The sequence below is a fragment of the Giraffa tippelskirchi genome, chromosome 5 (genome assembly GCF_054371585.1).
Source record: "Giraffa tippelskirchi isolate mGirTip1 chromosome 5, T2T-mGirTip1v1.2.pri, whole genome shotgun sequence".
NCBI classification, from domain to species: Eukaryota; Metazoa; Chordata; class Mammalia; order Artiodactyla; family Giraffidae; genus Giraffa; species Giraffa tippelskirchi.
The window spans coordinates 120,629,922-120,650,111 of NC_137279.1; the positions used below are offsets into that span (position 1 = coordinate 120,629,922).

Genomic DNA, 20,190 nt, shown 5'->3' on the forward strand with positions numbered 1-20,190 from the left:
ATTTATCTCTGCTCTAACCTTACTGTTTCCTTCCTTCTCCTGACTTTGAATTTAGTTTGTTCTTCTTTTTCTAGTTCCTTGAGTTGTAAGGTTAGATTGTTGACTTGAGATTATTTTTTTTTTTTGTACTGGTTTTGCTCAATTCCATACATTTTGGTATGTTGTGTCTTTGTTTTCATTTGTCTCCATATATTTTCTGAATTCTCTTGTGATTTCTTCTTTGACCCATTGGTTGTTACAGAGTGTGTTAATTTCCACATATTTTTTAATGCTCTTGCTTTCCTTTTGCTATTGATTTCCAGTTTCATTCCACTGTGGTCACAGAAAATATTTCATATAGTTTCAATGTTCTACACTTTGTTAGGACCGCTTTTGTGACATGATGTGTCATCTTTTTGGAAGAATGTTCCACATACACTTGAGAAGAATGTGTATTCTGCTGTAGTTAGGTTAGGCCCAACAACAACCTGTTAGTCCCAACTGGTCCACAGTGTTCAAGTCTTCTCTTTGCTTATTGAGTCTCTAATGATTGATTGGTTTATTTTCTAGTTGCCCTAAGGTATTGAAGTTTCCTACTATTACTACGTTACTATCTATTATTTCTTCCCACCTCATCATCAGTGTTTGATTTATATATTCATGAGATCTCATGTTAGCAGCATATATACTTACAAATGTTGTATCTTCCTGGTGAACTGATCTTTTTATCCTTATAATTTTCTTCTTTGTGTCTTGTGACAGTTTTGGTTGTCTGTTCTGGCTAATATTAAGTATGGCTACCACTGCTCTCTTTAGACTCCTGTTTGTATAAAGCATCTTTTCCTACTTTATCACTTTTAGTCTCTTTGAGTCCTTATTTCTATAATCAATCTCTTGTAGGCAGAATAAAGATGAATCTTGTTTTTTTTAAAAATCCATTCATTCAGCCAGTCAATGCCTTTGAATTGATGTTTAATCCCTTTACACATAAAGTAATTACTGGCATGGAAGGACTTAATATTATCATTTTGTTCAGTTTTCTATCTTTAGCTTTTTCATCTCTTTCCCCTCTTTTGCTGTCTTCCTTTGTGTTTCATTGATTTTTTTATAGTGACATGTTTTGATTTCCTTCTCATTTCCCTTTGCACATATTCTATAAATGTTTCCTTTGTGGTTATCATTGCATGTAACAAGTTGCTTTTCTCTTTCTGCTTTCAAGATTCTTACTTTATATGTAACCTCTGATAGTTTGATTATGATGTGTCTCAGTGTGGGCTTCTTTATTTTTACATTTATCCTAGTTGAAGTTCTTTTACATTTCCTGAGTTTCTATATCCACTCTTCTTCTCAGATGTGGGAGAGTTTCAGCCACAGTTTCTTTAAATAAGTATTCTGCCCCTTTTTTTCTTTACTTTCTGGGACCCACAATCCACAATGTATATGCTATTCTGCTTATCTGTAAATCCTCCAGGATCCCCCCCCCAACCTTTTTTGCTTCTTTTTTATGTTCTTCTGCCTCAATAATTTTTGTAAGTCCTGCCTTCAAATTCACTGATTCTATCTTTTGCCTGGTCACATCTGCTGCTGAGGCCATCCAGTAAAATTTTTAATTTGTTTCTTCTTTTGTTTGGCTCTTGTCCACACTTTCTGTCTCTTTGATGATATTCCCATTTTGTTCATGCACCATTTTCCTGATTTTGTTTAGTGTCTACCTGTGCCTTTTTAAAATTATCTGGGCATCTTTATGACAGTAATTTTTAATTCTTTACCTGGAAATTCATATGTCTCCTTTTCTTGAGTCTGGTTTCTGGATATCTAATTGTTTCCATGGTTGGCTGTTTCCTTATATGTCTTATTTTTCATTGTTGGTATTTCAGCATCTGAAGAATCAGTCAACTCTCCAGACTTTGTAGTCAGATTTCACGCAGGGAGGACTTTCTCTGCATAATCTGGCTGGAGATTCTGAATTCTCAAGTGTTTTCTGGTATGTGCCCTCTCTGAGCTTGTGCATGTAATCTCCTATTTGAAAAAGTAAGCTGGCTCCTACTCAGGAGCTCCTCCTGGTGTCCATCTGTAATACTGCTGCCTCCTGGACTTGCAGTAAGTCACAGTTCTGGGGTTCCACCTAGTGTCTGTCTGTGGTACTGTACCCACATCTTCCCAGGAAGCTCAGTGGAAAATGCTTGCCCAGTAGATTGGGTTCACTCCTTGGATCGGGAAGATCCCCTGGAGAAGGAAAGAGCAACCCACTCCAGTATTCTTGCCTGGTAAATACCATAGACAGAGGAGCCTGGTGGGCTACAGTCCATGGTGTCGCAGAGAGTCAGACATGATGTAGCAACTGAACAGTATCAACAGCAGCCTAAGCAGGCACCCATTTTGGTCAGTACTTGAATACAAGCAAGGCAAACCTCTCAGGCAACCCCACTAAAAGTCAGTTTATATTCAACTCCTTTCCCTGCCCTGGAAGAATATGGGGATTGTGGGTTTCTTCCCAAACAGTCTACCATGTGCAGGAAAGTGGGGAGTGCCATGAATTTCCCCAAGCTTCCATGTGGTTAGCCTAGTGTGCAGAAACCTTTTAACTAGTTTCTGGATTTCTCACAAGGCTATTTTGTCAGTTTGCTCAGTTAAGTCTCCATGGAGGAAAGAGAATCTAGGGCTTCCTATTATGCCACCTTGCTGATTTTACTTCCCTGGCCCCTCTATTCTTTTGTGTGTGTGTGTGCTGTGCTTAGTCACTCAGTCGTGTCTAACTTTTTGCGACCCCATAGACTGTAGCCTGCCAGACTTCTCTGTCCATGGGGATTATTTAGGCAATAATCCTGGAGTGGGTTGCCATACCCTTCTCCAGGGGATCTTCCCAACTCAGGTCTCCCACATTTCAGACGGATTCTTTACAGTCTTGAGCCACTAGGGAAGCCCCCTCTTTTTTTAGGGGATGCAGAGAATTCCCTTACTAACATACATTTGTATTCTTTCCAACCCAAGCACATAAAGCCACAAAGAATGGCCTTAAAAATAAATCTTTATAGATTTTTGCCAATTTATCTTTAGGATACATTCCCAGAAGTAGGATTGCTTAATCAAAGGTAAACATACATTATGATAGATGTTTGTTAAAGTTCTCTCCACAGAGATAGTACCACTCTCATTTCTATCAGCAATGTATCAGAATACTTATTTTTACCCATGCCCTTGCCAAATATTATGCAAGTTTCAGAATAATTATTCATCTGATTGGAGAGGAGTGACATTACAATGAAATTTTAGTTTACATTTCTTTTTTTATGAGTGAGGCTAAACTACATTTACTCATTTAAAAGTCACTTGTATTTCTTTTCCTTTGAACTAAATGTATTTATACTTTTGCTCATTTTTCTTTCAGGCTTTTAATTTTTTTAATTTAAGAGCTCTGTCTATATTAGGGAGATTAGTCCTTCATGACCTAAGTGGCAAATATGTATCCCAGTTTATTATGCTTTTTGACCTCCCTCATGGCGCTCTTTTTTCTATGCCAAAGTTCTTTTTTCTTTTTAAATGTAACTCAATTCATCTGGATTTATCCGGTAGAGTATGAAGTACAGTCCCATTTTGTCTTTTCCACATCATTACTCAGTTATTTAAAAAAGCCCATCTTTTCATTGAGTCTTTTCAATGACTGAAAATGCTGCCTTTATTCCTATAAAATTTCTATCTGCAGATAAATCTACTTCTATAATTCTAATCTGCTCCATCTCACTATTTTAATTATAAAGACTTTAACTTTATATCTTTTCCAAGGTTTCCTTGGCTATTCCTCCTGCTTCTTTGTTTTTCCTTATGAACTTTAAAATCAACTTTGATTCAGTTCAGTCCAGTTCAGTCGCTCAGTCGTGTCCGATTCTTTGTGACCCCATGAATTGCAGCATGTCAGGCCTCCCTGTCCATCACCAACTCCCGGAATTTACCCAAACTCATGTCCATTGAGTTGGTGATGCCATCCAGCCATCTCATCCTCTGTTGTCCCCTTCTCCTCCTGCCCCCAATCCTTCCCAGCACCAGGGTCTTTCCCAATGAGTCAACTCTTCGCATGAGGTGGCCAAAGTATTGGAGTTTCAGCTTCAACATCAGTCCTTCCAATGAACACCCAGGACTGATCTCCTTTAGGATGGACTGGTTGGATCTTCTTGAAGTCCAAGGGACTCTCAAGAGTCTTCTCCAACACCACAGTTCAAAAGCATCAATTCTGTGGCACTCAGCTTTCTTCACCGTCCAACTCTCACATCCATACATGACTACTGGAAAAACCATAGCCTTGACTAGACGGACCTTTGTTGGCAGAATAAGGTCTCTGCTTTTAAATATGCTATCTAGGTTGGTCATAACCTTCCTTCCAAGGAGTAAGTGTCTTTTAATTTCATGGCTGCAATCACCATCTGCAGTGATTCTGGAGCCCAAAAAAATAAAGTCTGACACTGTTTCCACTGTTTCCCCATCTACTTCCCATGAAGTGATGGGACCAGATGCCATGATCTTAGTTTTCTGATTGTTGAGCTTTAAGCCAACTTTTTCACTCTCCTCTTTCACTTTCATCAAGAGGCTCTTTAGTTCTTCTTCACTTTCTGCCATAAGGGTGGGGTCATCTGCATATCTGAGGTTATTGATATTTCTCCCGGCAATCTTGATTCCAGCTTGTGTTTCTTCCAGCCCAGCGTTTCTCATGATGTACTCTGCATAGAAGTTAAATAAGCAGGGTGACAATATACAGCCTTGACGTACTCCTTTTCCTATTTGGAACCAGTCTGTTGTTCCATGTCCAGTTCTAACTGTTGCTTCCTGACCTCCATACAGGCTTCTCAAGAGACAGGTCAGATGGTCTGGTATGCCCATCTCTTTATGAATTTTCCACAGTTTGTTGTGATCCACACAGTCAAAGGCTTTGGCATAGTCAATAAAGCAGAAATAGATGTTTTTCTGGAATGTTCTTGCTTTTTTGATGATCCAGCGGATGTTGGCAATTTGATCTCTGGTTCCTCTGCCTTTTCTAAAACCAGCTTGAACATCTGGAAGTTCACGGTTCACGTATTGCTGAAGCCTGGCTTGGAGAATTTTGAGCATTACTTTACTAGAGTGTGCTGCTGCTGCTAAGACGCTTCAGTCGTGTGAGATGAGTGCAATTGTGTGGTAGTTTGAGCATTCTTTGGCATTGCCTTTCTTTGGGATTGGAATGGAAACTGACCTTTTCCAGTCCTGTGGCCATTGCTGAGTTTTCCAGATTTGCTGGCATATCGAGTGCAGCACTTTCATAGCATCATCTTTGAGGATCTGAAATAGCTCAACTGGAATTCCATCACCTCTACTAGTTTTGTTCGTAGTGATGCTTTCTAAGGCCCACTTGACTTCACATTCCAGGATGTCTGGCTCTAGGTGAGTGATCACACCATTGTGATTATCTAGGTCGTGAAGATCTTTTTTGTACAGTTCTTCTGTGTATTCCTGCCACCTCTTCTTAATGTCTTCTGCTTCTGTTAGGTCCACACCATTTCTGTCCTCTCTTTTATTACCTCCTCTCTAAAAAAATTTTTTTGACTCTTCAAAAACCAAGTTGTTGTTGTTGCTGTTGTTCAGTCACCTAACTCATGACCAGCTCTTTGTGATCCCATGGACGGCAGCATGCCAGGCCTCCCTGTCCCTCACCATCTCCCGGAGTTTGCCCAAGTTTGTGATCACTGCATTGGCAATGCCGTCCAGCCATCTCATCTTCTGACACCCTCTTCTCCTTCTGCCCTTAATCCTTCCCAGCAACAGAGACTTTTCCAATGAGTCATCTGTTCACATCAGATGACCAAAATACTGGAGCTTCTGCTTCAGTCCTTTCAGTGAATATTCTGGGTTAATCTCCCTTAAGATTGCCTGGTTTGATCTCCTTGCTATCTGAGGGACTTTCAGGAGTGTTCTTCAGCATCACAGTTCGAAGGCATCGATTTTTTGGCATTCTGCCTTCTTCACAGTCCAGCTCTCGCAACCACTGGGAAGACCATAGCCTTGACCATACGGACCTTTGTCGGCAGAGTAATGTCTCTGCTTGTTAATACACTGTCTAGGTTTGTCATCACTTTCCTGCCAAGAAGCAATCATCTTCTGTTTTCATGGCTGCAGTCAGCGTCTGCAGTGATTCTGGAGCCCAAGAAGAGGAAATATCACTACTTCCACCTTTTCCCTTTCTATTTGCCATGCAATAATGGGGCCAGATGCCATGATCTTAAGTTTTTTTTTTAATATTTAGTCTTAAGCCAGCTCTTTCACTCTCCTCCTTTACCGTCATCAAGAGGCTCTTTAGTTTCTCTTAGCTTTCTGTCATTACAGTGGTATCATCTGCATATGAGGTTGTTGATGATTCTCCTATCTTGATTTCAGCTTATAACTCACCCAGCCTGGTATTTCTCATGATGTGCTCAGCATATAGGTTAAACAAATGGTGACAGCAGACAGCCCTATCATAGTCCTTTACTGATCTTGAAACAATCAGTTGTTCCATACAGGAAACTGCTCTTCTTGACCCACATACATGTTTCTTAGGAAGATGGTCTGGTATTCCTATCTCTCTAAGAGCCTTCCAGTTTGTCATGATCCACTCAGTCAAACGCTTTAGCATAGTTCATGAAACAGAGATAGATGTTTTTCAGAAATTCCCTTGCCTTCTCTATAATCCAGCGAATGTTGGCAATTTGATCCCTGGTTCCTCTTCCTTTCCTAAACCCAGCTGGGACAACTGGAAGTTCTTGGTTCGCATAATGCTGAAGCCTAGCATGCAAGATTTTAAGCATGACCTTACTAGCATGAGAGATGAATGCTATTGCCTGATGGTTAGCACATTTTATGGTACTACCCTTCTTGAAATTGGGATGAGGATTGACCTTTTCCAGTCCTGTGGCCACTGCTGGGTCTTCCAGATTTGCTGACATACTGAATGCAAAACCTTGATAGCATCTTCCTTTAGGGATTTCAATAGTTCTGCTGGAATTTTATTGCATCCACTAGCTTTATTAACAGCAGTGTTTCTTACAGCCCACCTACTTTGTACTCCAGAATGTCTGGCTCAGGAAGACTAACCACGCCATCGTAGCAATCTGGCTCACTAAGATCTTTTTTATACAATTCTTCCATGTATTCTTTCCATCTCTTCTTGATCTTGTCAGCTAGGTCTCTACCATTTTTATCCTTTATTTTGCCCATCTTTTGGTGGAATGTTCCCTTGATGTTTCCAATTTTCCTGAAGAGATCTCTAGTCTTTCTCCCTTTGTTGTTTTCTTCTATTAATAAGCACCGTTCATTGAAGGCCTTCTTGTCTCTTCTGTTATTTTCTGGAACTCTGCATTTAATCTGTTGGTATTGCTATTCAGTTCAATTCAGTCACTCAGTCGTGTCTGACTCGTTGCGACTCCATGAATCGCAGCACGCCAGGCCTCCCTGTCCATCACCAACCCCCGGAGTTTACCCAAACTCATGTCCATTGAGTTGGTGATGCCATCCAACCATCTCATCCTCTGTTGTCCCCTTCTCCTCCTGCCCTCAATCCTTCCCAGCATTAGGGTCTTTTCCAATGAGTCAACTCATTGCATGAGGTGGCCAAAGTATTGGAGTTTCAGCCTCAACATCAGTCCTTCCAATGAACACCCAGGACTGATCTCCTTTAGGATAGACTGGCTGGATCTCCTTGCAGTCCAAGGGACTCTCAAGAGTCTTCTCCAACACCACAGTTCAAAAGCATCAATTCTTCGGCACTCAGCTTTCTTCACCGTCCAACTCTCACATCCATACGTGACCACTGGAAAAACCACAGCCTTGACTAGGTGGACCTTTGTTGGCAGAGTAATGTCTCTGCTTTTAAATATGCTATCTAGGTTGGTCATAACCTTCCTTCCAAGGAGTAAGCGTCTTTTAATTTCATGGCTGCAATCACCATCAGCAATGATTTTGGAGCCCAAAAAAATAAAGTAAAATTTATAAATAACGTAAGAATTAACATGTTTATAATGTTGACTCTTCAAAAACACCATAACTGAACAAAAAAAGATTCTGGGGGGAGAGCAGAAGATGGCGGAGGAATAGGACGAGGAGACCACTCTCTCCTCCACAAATTTATCGAAAGAACATCTGAACGCTGACCAAACTTCACAAAACTACTTCTGAAGGCTGGCTGAGGACGTCAGGCTTTCACAAAAACTGCGCATTATCTTCAAAAGAGGTAGGAGAAATTATAAAAGATAAAAAGAGAGACAAAAGAGTTAGGGACGGAGACCCGTCCCGGGGAGGGAGTCGTAAAAGAGGAGGAATTTCCAAGCACCAGGAAACCCTCTCACCGGCGGGTGTGGGGGAGGATTTTTTATCTCGGAGGGCAACGTAACTGGGAGGAAAAAATAAATAAAATCGACAGATTACGTGCCTAAAGCAACTCCCAGCAAAGAACCCCAGACGCTCGCATCATCCGCCACCAGCAAGTGGGGGCTGAACGGAGAGGAGCGGGCGGCATTGCCTAGGGTAAGGACCGGGCCCGAGTGCCCCGAGGGCAATCTGAGGGAGCTAACGTGAGATAGTAACCTAAACTGTGGGACAGCGAGAGAGAGAGAGAACTATCCCGCGAAAAGCCCAACTCTAAGGCACTGCCGGCCCGCTCACAGAACAAAGGACTGAGCGATACCAGAGGAGAGCTAGCCGGCTGCGGACTGCGCCATCCCCCGCCGGACACAGCGGGCAGGCGGGGCCCGCCAGAGCCGGAAAGGGGCAAACTCGGCTCCAGAGAGGGCACCCCCTACCAAACTGCAAACAGGCTCCCAGTTTTTAAGCAAAGACTGCCTGAGATCCCGGAGGGTCGACAGCAGCCGGGAGGGTCGCAGCCAGAGACCAGCTCCCCAGAACCGACACAAAGCACACCGGAGCCGGGCGCGCCCGTAAACCGAGGCGGGGACCAGGGAGGTGATAAGCCGCACCGCCCCAACAGGGGACAGCGCCCTCGCCAAACTCCTGGCCGCCTGGGCAGCTCCGACCGGGAACGGCACAAGCCGCGGGCAAAATCGAGTCTGCGCCTTTGTGGAGTAACCGGGAGCCTGAACCTGAGCGGCTTAGACCTGGGAAGTGCACGCAGCTCAGGGCCCGCTCCCCGGCCGAGTAACCTGAAGCCTGAGCAGGGTAGACGGGGAAAGCACACACGCCGTGAGCGGGGGCGAACCCAGTGCGGCCGAGACACTGCGAGCTTACCACACACACGCCAGAATTGCAGTGTTCCTTCCTCCCCACAGCACGATTGAACAAGCGAACCTAAAGAGATCACCTCCACCGCTTTGTTGCAGGGCGGAAATTAGATACTGAAGAGATCTCCAAACAGAAGCCAAATAAACAGAGGGAAGTGCTTTGGAAGGGACAGGCCAACAGATTAAGATCCCTGTAGCTAATACCGACTGCATTAAAAAGGACCTACAGATCTTGAAAAGTATAAGCAGGAATAAGGATCTATCTAAAACTGAGCAGATCCCACACTGCTCACAACAGCTCCAGAGAAAGTCCGGGATATATATATTTTTTACTATTATTATTTTTTTTAATTTTTTTTTAATTTTTTTTTTTAATTAAAAAAATTTTTTTTTTCTCTTCTTTCCTTTTTCTTCAAGTCCTCTATTGCACCTTTAACTTTCATAACCCACTATTAACTTGCAAAAAAAAAAAAAAAACCCCTATTTTTGAAGCAAACTACATACATATATCTTATACCTTTTGTGTTTTTTTTTAATGTTTTTTTCCTGTTCTACATTTTTTTACTGTTTCTTTTTTTACTGTTTTACTGTTTTTTTTTCTTTTTACACTGTTCCCTTTTTTCTTTTTTTTTTTTTTTTTAGATTGTAAGTTTTATAAGAGTCTAACCTCTACTCTAGATTTTTAATCTGTGTTTTACATATTTGATATCAACTTTGTACATTTAAGAACCCAATCTTTAGGACCCATTTTTACTCAGGAGTGTGATCACTGGCCTGATCACTCTCTCCCCCTATTGATGCTCTTTCTTCTCCCCCAGGGAACCTCTATCTCCCACCCTCCTCCTTCTCTTCTCAACCCAATTCTGTGAATCTCTGAGGGTGTTCTGGGTACCGGAGAACACTTCAGGAACAGGATACTGCCCAGATCTCTCTCTCCCCTCTTAATTCCTCCCTTTCTACTCATGCTCACCTCTGTTACCTTCCTCCCCCCTCTCTATGTATCTCTGTGAATCACTCTGAGGGTTCCAAACTGTGGAAAGCACAGAGGGAAGTGCTTACTGGCTAGATTGCTCTCTCCACATTTGAATTCCCCTCTTCCCCTCCTGGTCACTTCAACCCACCCCCCCCACCTCATCTCTCCATGTAACTCAGTGAACCTTTCTGGGTATCCCTCACTGTGGAGAATCTTTTCACCATTAACCTAAAAGTTTTATTATTGAGGCTGTATGGAAGGAGAAGTCTTGAAGCTACTGCAAGAATAAGACTGAAAGCCAGGGGAAACATTAATTAATAAGAGACCATCCAATAGCCTCCATAAATTCACTGAAACCAAGCTCCACCCAAGAGATAATAAGTTCCAGAGCAAGACATACCACGCAAATTCTCCAGCAACGCGGGAACATAGACCTGAGCATCAATATACAGGCTGCCCAGAGGCACACCAAATCCATAGACATCTCAAAAATTAATACTGGTCACTCCATTACACTCAAGAGAGCAGAAATCCAGCTCCACCCACCAGAACACCGACACAAGCTCCCCCAACCAGGAAACCTTGACAAGCCACCTGTCCAACCCCAACCGCAGTGAGGAACCTCCACAACAAAGAGGAACTTCATACTACCAGAATACAGAAGGGCCACGCCTAACACAGCAATCTAAACAAGATGAAAAGGCAGAGAAATACTCAGCAAGTAAAGGAAAATGAGAAATGCCCACAAAGCCAAACAAAAGAGGAGGAGATAGGGAATCTATCCGAAAAAGAATTTAGAATAAGGATAATAAAAATGATCCAAAATCTTGAAAGCAAAATGGAGTTACAGATAAATAGCCTGGAGACAAAGATTGAGAAGATGCAAGAAATGTTTATCAAGGACTTAGAAGAAATAAAAAGGAATCAATATAGAATGAATAATGAAATAAAGGAGATAAAAGACACTCTGGAGGGAACCAACAGTAGAATAACGGAGGCAGAAGATAGGATAAGTGAGGTAGAAGATAGAATGATGGAAATAAACGAAGCAGAGAGGAAAAAAGAAAAAAGAATCAAAAGAAATGAGGAAAACCTCCGGGACCTCTGGGACAATATGAAACGCCCCAACATTCGAATCATAGGAGTCCCAGAAGAAGAAGATAAAAGGAAAGGCCATGAAAAAATACTCGAGGAGATAATAGTTGAGAATTTCCCTAAATTGAGGAAAGAAATAGTCACAGAAGTCCAAGAAACCCAGAGAGTTCCAAACAGGATAAACCCAAGGCGAAACACCCCAAGACACATATTAATCAAATTAACAAAGATCAAACACAAAGAACAAATATTAAAAGCAGCAAGGGAAAAACAACAAATAACACACAAGGGGATCCCCATAAGGATAACAGCTGATCTTTCAATAGAAACCCTTCAGGCTAGAAGGGAATGGCAGGACATACTTAAAGTAATGAAAGAGAATAATCTACAACCCAGATTACTGTACCCAGCAAGGATCTCATTCAGATATGAAGGAGAATTCAAAAGCTTTACAGGCAAGCAAGAGCTGAGGGAATTCAGCACCACCAAACCAGCTCTCCAGCAAATGCTAAAGGATCTTCTCTAAACAGGAAACACAGAAAGGATGTTTCAACACGAACTCAAAACAACAAAGTAAATGGCAACGGGATCATACTTATCAATAATTACCTTAAATGTAAATGGGTTGAATGCCCCAACCAAAAGGCAAAGGGTTGCTGAATGGATACAAAAACAAGACCCCTATATATGCTGTCTACAAGAGACCCACCTCAAAACTAGGGACACACACAGGCTGAAAGTGAAAGGATGGAAAAACATATTCCATGCAAACGGAGACCAAAAGAAAGCAGGAGTCGCAATACTCATTTCAGATAAAATAGACTTTAAAATAAAGGATGTGAAAAGGGACAAAGAAGGACACTACATAAAGATCAAAGGATCAATTCAAGAAGAAGACGTAACAATCATAAATATATATGCACCCAACATAGGAGCACCACAATATATAAGGCAAATACTAACAAGTATGAAAGGGGAAATTAACAATAACACAATAATAGTGGGAGACTTTAATACTCCACTCACGCATATGGATAGATCAACTAAACAGAAAATTAACAAGGAAACACAAACTTTAAATGATACAATAGACAAATTAGATTTAATTGATATTTACAGGAGTTTCCACCCCAAAACAATCAATTTTACCTTTTTCTCAAGTGCACATGGAACTTTCTCCAGGATAGATCACATCCTGGGCCATAAATCTAGCCTTGGTAAATTCAAAAAAATTGAAATCATCCCAGCCATCTTCTCTGACCACAATGCAGTAAGATTAGACCTCAATTACAGGAAAAAAACTATTAAAAGTTCCAACATATGGAGGCTAAACAACACGCTTCTGAATAACCAACAAATCACAGAAGAAATCAAAAAAGAAATAAAATTATGCATAGAAACGAATGAAAATGAAAACACAACAACCCAAAACCTATGGGACACTGTAAAAGCAATACTAAGGGGAAGGTTCATAGCAATACAGGCGTACCTCAAGAAACAAGAAAAAAATCAAATAAATCAACTAACTCTACACCTAAAGCAACTAGAGAAGGAAGAAATGAAAAACCCCAGGGTCAGTAGAAGGAAAGAAATCTTAAAAATTAGGGCAGAAATAAATGCAAAAGAAACAAAAGAGACCATAGCAAAAATCAACAAAACTAAAAGCTGGTTTTTCGAGAAGATAAACAAAATTGATAAGCCATTAGCCAGACTCATCAAGAAACAAAGGGAGAAGAATCAGATCAACAAAATTAGAAATGAAAATGGAGAGATCACAACAGATTCCACAGAAATACAAAGGATCATAAGAGACTACTACCAACAGCTATATGCCAATAAAATGGACAACTTGGAAGAAATGGACAAATTCTTAGAAAAGTATAACTTTCCAAAACTGAACCAGGAAGAAATAGAAGATCTTAACAGACCCATCACAAGCACGGAAATCGAAAGTGTAATCAGAAATCTTCCAGCAAACAAAAGCCCAGGACCAGACGGCTTCACAGCGGAATTCTACCAAAAATTTAGAGAAGAGCTAACACCTATCCTGCTCAAACTCTTCCAGAAAATTGCAGAAGATGGTAAACTTCCAAACTCATTCTATGAGGCCACCATCACCCTAATTCCAAAACCAGACAAAGATGTCACAAAAAAGGAAAACTACAGGCCAATATCACTGATGAACATAGATGCAAAAATCCTTAATAAAATTCTAGCAAACAGAATCCAACATCATATTAAAAAGATCATACATCATGACCAAGTGGGCTTTATCCCAGGAATGCAAGGTTTTTTTAACATCCGCAAATCAATCAATGTAATACACCACATTAACAAATTGAAAGAAAAAAACCATATGGTTATCTCAATAGATGCAGAAAAAGCCTTTGACAAAATTCAGCATCCATTTATGATTAAAACCCTCCAGAAAGCAGGAATAGAAGGAACATATCTCAACATAATAAAAGCTATATATGACAAACCCACAGCAAACATTATCCTCAATGGTGAAAAATTGAAAGCATTTCCCCTAAAGTCAGGAACAAGGCAAGGATGCCCACTTTCACCACTACTATTCAACATAGTTTTGGAAGTTTTGGCCACAGCAATCAGAGCTGAAAAAGAAATAAAAGGAATACAGATAGGAAAAGAAGAAGTAAAACTCTCACTGTTTGCAGATGACATGATCCTCTACATAGAAAACCCTAAAGACTCTACTAGAAAATTACTAGAGTTGATCAATGAATATAGTAAAGTTGCAGGATATAAAATTAACACACAGAAATCCCTTGCATTCCTATACTCCAATAATGAGAAAACAGAAAGAGAAATTAAGGAAACAATACCATTCACCATTGCATCAAAAAGAATAAAATACTTAGGAATATATCTACCTAAAGAAACAAAAGACTTATATATAGAAAACTATAAAACACTGATGAAAGAAATCAAAGAGGACACAAACAGATGGAGAAATATACCGTGTTCATGGATTGGAAGAATTAATATAGTGAAAATGAGTATTCTACCCAAAGCAATCTACAGATTCAATGCAATCCCTATCAAGCTACCAATGGTATTTTTCACAGAACTAGAACAAATCATCTCACAATTTGTATGGAAATATAAGAAACCTCGAATAGCCAAAGCAATCTTGAGGAAGAAGAATGGAACTGGAGGAATCAACCTGCCTGACTTCAGACTCTACTACAAAGCCACAGTCATCAAGACAGTATGGTACTGGCACAAAGATAGAAATATAGATCAATGGAACAAAATAGAAAGCCCAGAGATAAACCCACGCACATATGGACACCTTATCTTCGACAAAGGAGGCAAGAATATACAATGGAGAAAAGACAACCTCTTTAACAAGTGGTGCTGGGAAAACTGGTCAACCACTTGTAAAAGAATGAAACTAGAACACTTCCTAACACCGTACACAAAAATAAACTCAAAATGGATTAAAGATCTAAACGTAAGACCAGAAACAATAAAACTCCTAGAGGAAAACATAGGCAAAACACTCTCCGACATAAATCACAGCAGGATCCTCCATGACCCACCTCCCAGAATATTGGAAATAAAAGCAAAAATAAACAAATGGGACCTAATTAAAATTAAAAGCTTTTGCACAACAAAGGAAACTATAAACAAGGTGAAAAGACAGCCTTCAGAATGGGAGAAAATAATAGCAAATGAAGCAACAGACAAACAATTAATCTCAAAAATATACAAGCAACTTCTGCAGCTGAATTCCCGAAAAATAAATGACCCAATCAAAAAATGGGCCAAAGAACTAAACAGACATTTCTCCAAAGAAGACATACAGATGGCTAACAAACACATGAAAAGATGCTCAACATCACTCATTATTAGAGAAATGCAAATCAAAACCACAATGAGGTATCATTTCACACCAGTCAGAATGGCTGCTATCCAAAAGTCTACAAGCAATAAATGCTGGAGAGGGTGTGGAGAAAAGGGAACCCTCTTACACTGTTGGTGGGAATGCAAACTAGTACAGCCACTATGGAGAACAGTGTGGAGATTCCTTAAAAAACTGGGAATAGAACTGCCATATGACCCAGCAATCCCACTGCTAGGCATATACACCGAGGAAACCAGAATTGAAAGAGACGCGTGTACCCCAATGTTCATCGCAGCACTGTTTACAATAGCCAGGACATGGAAGCAACCTAGATGTCCATCAGCAGATGAATGGATAAGGAAGCTGTGGTACATATACACAATGGAATATTACTCAGCCATTAAAAAAAATACATTTGAACCGGTTCTACTGAGATGGATGAAACTGGAGCCCATTATACAGAGTGAAGTAAGCCAGAAAGAAAAACAACAATACAGTATACTAATGCATATATATGGAATCTGAAAGATGGTAACGATAACCCTATATGCGGGACAGAATGAGAGACACAGATGCATGGAACAATTTTATGGACTCTGAGGGAGAAGGTGAGGGTGGGACGTTCTGGGAGAATGGCATTGAGACATGTGTATTGTCATATGTGAAACAGAGCACCATTCCATGTTCGATGCATGTGACAAGGGCTCGGGGCCGGGGCAGTGGGATGATCCAGAGGGATGGGAGGGGGAGGGAGGTGGGTGGGGGGTTCGGGAAGGGGAACACATGTAAACCCATGGCTGATTCTTGTCAATGTATGGCAAAAACTATTACAATATTGTAAAGTAATTAGCCCCCAAGTAAAATAAATAAATTTATAAAAAAAAAAAAAAAAAAAAAAAGATTCTGAAGGTCTACTTTGGTGTTTTTCAGAAGTGTTTAAAATTTTTCTCCTATAAGGTTTTATACATTTTATCTCTAGAAGGTCTTTGTTATTGCTACTGAAAAGGTGTCTCCTCTTTAATTGTATCATTCAACTGGATTTTGCTTATATATATATCCCTGGGTTGGAAAGATCCTCTGGAGTAGGAAATGGCAACCCACTCCAGTATTCTTGCCTGGAAAATTCCATGGACAGAGGAGCCTGGCTGGCTACAGTCTATGGGGCCACAAAAAGTTAGATATGACGGAGCACACACTAAGTGTACTAACTTTGTATATTAATTTTGTATCTGTAACTTTACCAAACTGTCAGTTTTTCCACTGATTCTTAGAAGGTTTAAATAAATATATTTTACATAAAAGAATAATCTCTTCTTCCTAGTTTTTTAGGCTCAAATACTTTCTCTTATCTAATATTATTGGTTTATGATCACTAACACATTATCATACTTGCTCTATTCCTTCTAGTATTTCTAAGACTATCTACCAGCCTTTCTTAATTAGGATTCCTCCTCTGAACCACTGAACACACAAAATGACTTGAGTGACTATTCTCAATTCCACCAAGTATAGTACAGGGCTTCCCTGGTGGCTTAGTGGTAAAGCATCTGCCTGCAGTGCAAGAGACACAGGAGACGTGGGTTCGATCCCTGGGTCAGGAAGATCCCCTGGAGAAGGAAATGGCAACCCACTCCAGTATTCTTGCCTGAGAAATCCCATAGACAGAGGAGCCTGGTGAGCCACAGTCCATGGGATCACCAAGAGTCCAACATGACTTAGCAACTAAATGACAACATACTTCATATCCAGTACTTTCCTAGATGTGTAGGTGAGAAGTTATTAATAATAATTACATACAAATGGAATCTTCAGGGCATTAGGGAATTCTTTGCAAGAATGCTGCATGAGAAAAGCTGTTAGATCAATCAGTATTTATAAATGCTCTATTGGTTTTACATATAATTAGAAAATACAATTACTATGCAATAATATTCCCATATGTTCAATTTTACAAAATGGATACTAACCCCAAGTTAAAATCTTGGGGAACTGTTTACCTTTATCTTAGCCTCCAAAAGTATGGTTCACAAATTGTAACCACTTGAAAGACAAACCGCAAAGGAAATTGTTAGGCTACACCCAAAACCATTCTTGAAAAAAAATCCATAATTTCCCATATATGTTAAACTATTTGAGGATATGGTAGATACTTACTTGTTTAAAAAAAATGCTTATTAAATTTAATATAGGCTACAAATAATTACCTATTTAACCACAAGATCAACAAGGTTTATCAAAATTAGTATCTGATCCAAATCCTGTATTCATGTACAATGATAATCATCTAGATAATCATTCAGAATTTGGAATTTATAAATTTACTTCATTATTGTATAATCTTTCCATTGCAGACCTCAATTTATGCCATTACTTGTCATTTCTAAGGCCTATACCTCAGTTTGCTTCTAAAAGTTGGGCTATTTTTTCTTCTATATGATAATAAATAAACATATCATTTGAAATACTTTTGCATCTAACAAAAAGACAATTTCTTTTATTAAAACAGCTTTTCTTTGTATTTACAAATGATTACACTGAAAGTCACAGAGCACCACGAGATAATAGCTTTTGTTAGTTGCAGAAAACTGATTTTGAGGAAAAAAAGAAAAAACTCCAGCAAGGCTTCAAAAATACCACACCAGTAACAAAGCTTTTTTCTGCATCCTGTTTATATATTTTTTCCCATAATGCACAGGTGCCCCTTTTAGTTAAGTGAATCAAACATCAAGCTACAGATTTATGTAGCTTTTAAATTAACATAGTTCTCTTGGCTAATGGAACTATAGATAACTTTTTTCCTTATTCTATCTTATATTTTTTCCAAGTTTATCAACATAACTACTTTCAAAATTTTTAAAAAATTACTTTTAAACATGCAATTTCCATTAAATCGTCAATCTCTCCTCTGAATAGCCATAACATGTTGCTCCTCTACCTGAAAACTGGCTATCACCTAATGACAATTTTTCCCACAGCATTTTCTCTTCCACACTCCCTGCACTACTGAGGCTTGTGGGGAGGTGAATGTCCTCCTCACTTACTACTACAACTGTTCCTCCTACATCTCCCATCACAGCTCCTTTAAGGCCCACACCATCAGATTATTCCACCCTTTCTCTTTCTCTTTCTCTCTTAGCGTGTGTGCTCAGCTGTGTCCAACTCTTTGCAACCCTATAGTCTGTAGCCCTCCAGGCTCTTCTGTCCATGGAATTCTCCAGGTGAGAATACTAGAGTGGGTAGCCATTCCCTTCTCCAGGGGATATTCCCAACCCAGGAATCGAACCCAGGTCTCCTGCACTGCCGGCAAATACTTTACCATCCGAGCCACCAGGGAACCCCCACCCTCTAACCATCCTAATTAACAGAGATACAATTCTTTATAGCTCCTCTTCCGACACTGAAGTTTAGCAACAGGATTACTCTCTTTCCACCTCTATCCTTTTTATTACTCTATTAAATATCCGTGTGAACAATGCATTCCAACATTTGGCTTTATATGATGATCTTTTGCTGAATCCACCCCCATGATCAGACCCTAGACCTTAAGATCTCAGTTTCAAGCATCTCACAAACCTTCCTACTTCTGGATTTCTTCCCCTAATCCATCCTCCCTAACACTTCTGAGAACTCCAATCCAATCCACTCCTATCACTTTTGCCTTAAGAATCTATTATTACCTTTAAATCTTAAGTTTCCCACCCTGCCTTGCTCCTTTCTCACTCCTTCAGTACTCATCCAACAAAACCCAAAACCTTTTAAATCCAATTCTCTATCTACTCTATACTTTTTACCAAGTAGCTAAACAAGACTAGGAAAAAGAAAAAAAAGAAAACAAAACCAAAGAACCAACATACAACTGCTGGCTGTTTTCACTTTAAATTCATGACCACAAATCTTACAGTGAGATTTAGTGATCTCACAGTGAGACTTTAGTGTTGCCAGCAGTCACACTGCTCCCCTTTACAGTAAAGAGCTTTGAAAAGCAGTTGACTACAGTTATCTCTGTTTCTTCTCCACCAACCTCTCTTAAAGCTACTCTGATCAGGCTTTCATTTTCATCACTCTTCTGGGCATCTCATCTAAGTTACCAATTATCAGCCCCAAAGCATTTAACAGGGTTAATCATTCCTTCTTGTTTAAAACATTTTCTTTACATGGCTCCTAAAGCAAGCCATTCTCATGACTTTCTCCCCGCCTCACTGGCCATTCCACTTTACTCTCCTCTGCTGGAGTTGCCTCCTGTTCCCCATTTCCCCTAGGGCTCAGTCCTTAGGCTTCTTCTATCTATACTCATTCTCTGGGCAAACTCATCCAATCTCATGGCTTTAAATATCATACATAAATGGAGGACACCCAAATTTCTATCTTCTACCTCACTCCCTTCCCCAAACTCTAAATATACCTACCACCACCCCGATGCTGGGTAAGACTGAAGGCAGGAGGAGAAGGGGACAACAGAGGATGAGATGGTAGGATGGCACCACCGACTCAATGGACATGAATTTGAGCAAGCTCCAGGAGTTGGTGATGGACAGGGAAGCCTAGCATGCTGCAGTCTATGGGGTCACAAAGAGTCGGACACAACTGAGGACTGAACTGAACTGATCTGAACCTGCCACTCTCTACCCTGCTCACTGCCCTCCCCTGTCACCATTCCTCGCATGCCAGGCATGCTCCCATCTCAGTGTGTTTACTTCAAGTTCCCTCTATCTGGAGTGTTCTTCTGACCAGTCCCAAGTTCCTCTCCTGCAGTATTAAGGTCTCTGCTCAAATGTCACCTCATGCAGAAGACCTTCCAAGTCCTTTTAAAATATAGCCCCTTCACCTACTTCATAGAATTTATCGTCATGTGACATTACATTATCTACCTGCATGTTCATCTGCTTTATTGACTCTACCTTCCTTAGAACATAAGCTCCATGAGGGTAAGGTATCTGCTACGTTGTTTACCAACTAGCACAGAGTGGGCACTAAAACATTTGTCAAATAATTTAAAGATAGGGTAAAGTTGTTTGCTTTATCTCCAAGTGGTGAGATTA

General features: G+C 40.2%; 1 protein-coding gene and 2 long non-coding RNA genes across 3 annotated transcripts in view; 1 reads left to right on the forward strand and 2 right to left on the reverse strand.

Annotated features, from left to right (window-relative positions):
- LOC145507181 (uncharacterized) overlaps window positions 1–14,884 on the forward strand; it is a 349,446-nt gene extending 334,562 nt beyond the window's left edge. Inside the window, exon 2 of the long non-coding RNA XR_014054670.1 lies at window positions 13,866–14,884. This is a non-coding gene — a long non-coding RNA (uncharacterized LOC145507181). The remainder of the gene's footprint in view (window positions 1–13,865) is intronic.
- The window catches only part of SLC30A7 (solute carrier family 30 member 7), a 103,441-nt gene that overhangs the window by 32,079 nt on the left and 51,172 nt on the right, over window positions 1–20,190 (reverse strand). The window lies entirely within an intron of this gene.
- On the reverse strand, window positions 1,178–7,406 carry LOC145507182 (uncharacterized). Its single transcript, XR_014054671.1, has 2 exons — window positions 5,465–7,406; window positions 1,178–2,135 (listed from the first exon to the last, which is right to left on the reverse strand). It is a non-coding gene; the product is annotated as an uncharacterized LOC145507182 (long non-coding RNA).